The sequence below is a fragment of the Eurosta solidaginis genome, unplaced genomic scaffold (genome assembly GCF_040869045.1).
Source record: "Eurosta solidaginis isolate ZX-2024a unplaced genomic scaffold, ASM4086904v1 ctg00001802.1, whole genome shotgun sequence".
Taxonomy (NCBI): Eukaryota; Metazoa; Arthropoda; class Insecta; order Diptera; family Tephritidae; genus Eurosta; species Eurosta solidaginis.
This window is the reverse complement of record NW_027137279.1, coordinates 4686-9370: the sequence shown is the minus strand read 5'-3', so window position 1 is coordinate 9370 and position 4685 is coordinate 4686.

Below are 4685 nucleotides of genomic sequence, written 5' to 3'. Positions count from 1 at the left end.
TCTGCCAGAAAAATTACTACTCTTTAGTAATAGACGAAAGCACGGATGTGTCTGTCTCGAAAACCCTTGCCGTAGTGATAAGGACATATGAAACCAAGTGTATGGATCGATTTTTAGGGCTCTTTTCTATTACTAATAGCAAAGCACAAGGGAAATTCTGAAAAATCATTCAATTCCTCTGAATAACATGATTTCAATCACCGCAGATAATTGTAATGTCATGAAAAGTTGCAAAGAAAAGCTTAAGGAGGGAGTACCAAGTCTATCTACTCTTTTCTGTATTTGCCAATACATAAATCTGGTGTCTGCAGCTGCCTTTAAGAAAATGCCACATGAAATTGTTGAGTTCATAAGACTTGTAAACTTCCATTTTTGTAACAGTACGAGCAGAAGAGAAGAATTCAAGCAGTTTCAAGAATACTTTGAAACCGAGCTTCATGTCATTGTAAAGTTCTCAGGAACACGGTGAATCACCATCTAGACAATCGTGCATTGAAAGAGTTTTAGAGCAGTGGAGTGCACTAAAATATTATTTTACACTTTGAAAAAAATTTGGGAAATAATAAACTAGAATGTCAGAATATTCAGTTCATAATCTCAGTGCTTCTGAGTCCTACTTTTAAAATGTATTTTCTTTTTCTCTCATATATTTTAAAAATAATAAACAACGTTAATATTGAAATGCAAGCAGAGGAAGCCAGGATACATTTTTCTTTCCGAGAATGAAATACTTATTCCGGCATAAAGCACGTAATTTTTTGCAAAAAGAATATTTGGATAACACTACTATTTCTAAAATAGATGTAAACAAAAACCATGTGGATATTGATAGTATATATTGCGGCGCTGAAGTAGATCTATTCATTTGTAAAAATTTATTGGAAAAACAAGATATTCAAAATTTTAAACTAAACGTCAAACTATTTTACATGGAGTTTTGTAAAAACCTACAGACGAAAATTGACTTTGATAATGAAATTTTGAATTGGGTCACAAAGCAAAGAAGTAACTAGCATTGCTCCACTGGTTGCTAAATTTTCCTACATGTGAAATTGATAAAATCGAGGAAATTAATTCGGAATATCGAGCCCTGTCAGAACGCGAAGAATTGCGTGGTCTTAAAAATCATTCCATTTCTGAGTTTTGGGTAATTATTGAAAAATGAACTCAACGTGCGGTTATACAGAATTGCATAGGGGGTTTTATCAATTTGACTTTCTTCAGCGAATGTTGGAAGAATATTTTCGACACAGAATATAATTAAAACCAGGTGTATAAATAGTTTACTTGTTGAATCAGTTTCTTCTTAGATAAAAACAAAGGATTTTATTAAGGCCTGAGGGCAATGTTGTTATAATATGCAAATTGATAAGGGAGTTAGTCGTGAACAAAGCTTAATCGTTGACGAGGATGAAAACTTTTTTTATTAACAACACACATATATGAAAATATTTAAAATATACCTATGTAATAATAATATTGTAACGAATGTTAGCAGCACTGAGCGATGCTATCGTCTCTAAGCCGATGATAAGCAGTGACGTGAATTCACATCCATAGATCAATCATTATGTATCTACATAAACGAAACAATAATTGCGTCTACACATATGTACCATGTACGTATACGAGCAGCGGAGAGTCAATGCACAAACACATGCATATATCTGAGATATTCCTGAAAGTATGCAATGAGAAAAACTATAAAATCATGCAATCATTTGAGCTATCAATCAGTTTGGTTATTAAGCAAGCTATCCGTTGCACAGTTTGAGCGTTATTGTGAAGTACTTTAATAAAGGCCATTTTGCATTATTACATATTGGAGTTATTTATTCAACAGTTTAGTGATTCGAACTTAGCAGAAGGGCAAATAAGAGGATTTGCAGTGAATTCGTTACAATATGTTTTATGTATGAGAAAAGAATATTTGTGTTTTTCAAAAACTCTTATTGAACTAAAAAAAATATTTACTTCTAAATAAAAAGAAAAAATAATTTCAAATCACTACATACATTAATCACGTATTTTTATTTTGGTACTAAAAAGTAAAGAAAGTAAATGAGTAATAGTGCAATATATGTAAATCGACACACAAAAAAATTTAGTACAATTTGAACGAAAAAAGTACGATTTTTGAGTGGATTTAGTACAATTCATGAAACGTCATTTCCCAACCCTGATCAGGTGTGCAGTTATCGCGCTCTCAGCATCACTACCTTTACTTTGAAGAGGGGTATTGGTTCTTTGCGGGGACACCTTGCTGCTTCTTAACATATTCCTCTCATTTAAAGACATTTTGCAAATTTTCTTTTTTGTAATTGTTCTTTGTGTGTATTTATTTATTTTAATATCAATTTATTGCAATGTTTGAACACGATACATAAAGTATATGCAAATATAGGTAGCCAACATCGCTTAACACACGGGCACAGATGACAAACGAATTTTATTATTTAAAAACAAACGAAAAGATGACAAAACCAGCAGCACTACAGCGTCATAAAGGTGGACGAGGGGTGACTCTAGAATTTGTTTGTACGATATGGGTATCAAACGAAAGGTGATAATGAGTATTTTAAAAGGGCGTGGGCCTTAGTTCTATAGGTGGAAGCGTTTTCGAGATATCGCCATAAAGGTGGACCAGGGGTGACTGTATAATGTGTTTGTACGATATGGGTATCAAATTAAAGGTATTGTTGAGGGTTTTAAAAGGGAGTGGTGGTAGTTGTATATGTGAAGACGTTTCCGAGGTATCGACCAAAATGTGGGCCAGGGTGACCCAGAACATCATCTGTCGGGTACCCCTAATTTATTTATATATGTAATACCACGAACAGAATTACTGTCAAGATTCCAAGGGATTTTGATTTCGCCCTGCAGAACTTTTTCATTTTCTTCTACTCAATATGGTGGGCCACAAAATCCGATTTAGTTGGTTCTTTTCCAAAGCTTATTATAAGGTTCAGACTGGCCAGGTTGCAGTTAACGGTTTCAGATGTACTCGTATATATTCGATCGAATGTAAATATTTTTACTGATGCAGACTATATTGCAGCAAATGATATGTATGTGCACGTAACAGCCGAAAACTCTGAAGGTTCCGAGCAAAATAATGCAACTTCGGAGACTGGACCTACTCTTACTTCACCGACATCTAATACAAATCGAGTGACTTCTACAGAATCTGTGGCATCAACCATAAAGGAGTCGTTTCACCATAGCAGATTTTACCATTGCCAAAGATTAGAAAGCCAGTTGCTACCGGAAGAAGAAGAAAGTCAAAAGCGACAGTATTAACAAAATCACCAAATAAGAATAAGATGGAAGAAAGCATTCGGAAGATCCGGGAAAAAGTGAAGCCAAAAATCAAAAAAGAAAAGGAACCTTCAAAAAACCAGCAGCGAAGAATAGAAAAGCTGAATGTGAAGAAGTAAGCGTCGTCTACGCAGAATCGAACCAAGGAGATTTTGTTGAAATGCCTCCAGACGGGACAATTTGATCCTTTTGCGAAAAGTTATGGAAGGACGAAAGAAATATATAAGAATGGAGTGCTTGTTTACAGTGCATACGGTTTGAGCTCATAACGCCTGCATTCCCAAAAAAAAAATCCAATTTTTATTTGCGAGACTTGCACAAATTGAAGTTTTCAAGCAATTTTGATATTTCCAATAACTTATTCATTTTTAATATCAACGAGCCAAGGAGCATTTTATTTTATCTTTTGGGAAGCTATTTATCTTTTATTAATAAAATTGGTAAATTTTAAAAGAAGTTATTTAATATTTTCTTTAGTAAAACTGATCTGGATATTATTCGGGTTAAATCGTATATTATACCAAATTAGCCTACGTTTGCGTACCACATTACCCGCCAATTTTTGGGGAAGCGGCATTTCGGGCTAACTCGAATTTCGTCTTATAAATTGTAAACTGTTGGTGGTATACAACTTATGATAAAGTACGCTATAGATGATACTTCAAAAACCAAAATGTAACGAAAAAGAGGTGAATTGGACTCTTGGTTGGCCAAAATTATCCAAAAAATAACGCTATACCACAAATGCCGCAGATCCTCTATTTTGAAGACATTTCTAAGGTTCCTCCAGAAGTTTTTTGGAAAACTACTTCTACTATCAAAAGAGCTGACTCTACATACGCGTTTTCTAATTTATGTGCATTCGTTGCAGATCTAATGTGCTTGCCATACTCTTCAGCGAATGTAGAACGAATTTTTTCTAAAATAAATTTAAACAAAACAAAAATCCGAAACCGTCTGGAATCTGATACATTAAAAGGAATATTGCTAGCCAAAGATTATTTAAGACTTTTCCTGTCATAATATTGAACCGCAAAAAAATATGCTAAAAAAATTAACGCGAAAATGTATAACTAGAAACTAAAATGATATAGGAGGTTCGATTCGAGCTCAAAGAAAAAAAAATAATTTTTAAAATGATTGAAATCAAGTACCTTTTGTATGTAATACAAAATTTATCTTTTAAGACGTTTTTGGTTATTTATAAAATAAAACGAAATGAATTGAAAACGATTTTATATGTTGTATGTGGCAACAAAAAATAACAATCAAAGACAATTTTTAGAAAAGCGCTTTTAAAGTTAATATTGTTGAATGAAATCCGGCGATCTCATTTTGGTTTCCGGCGAATACAATCGTTCGTCCCC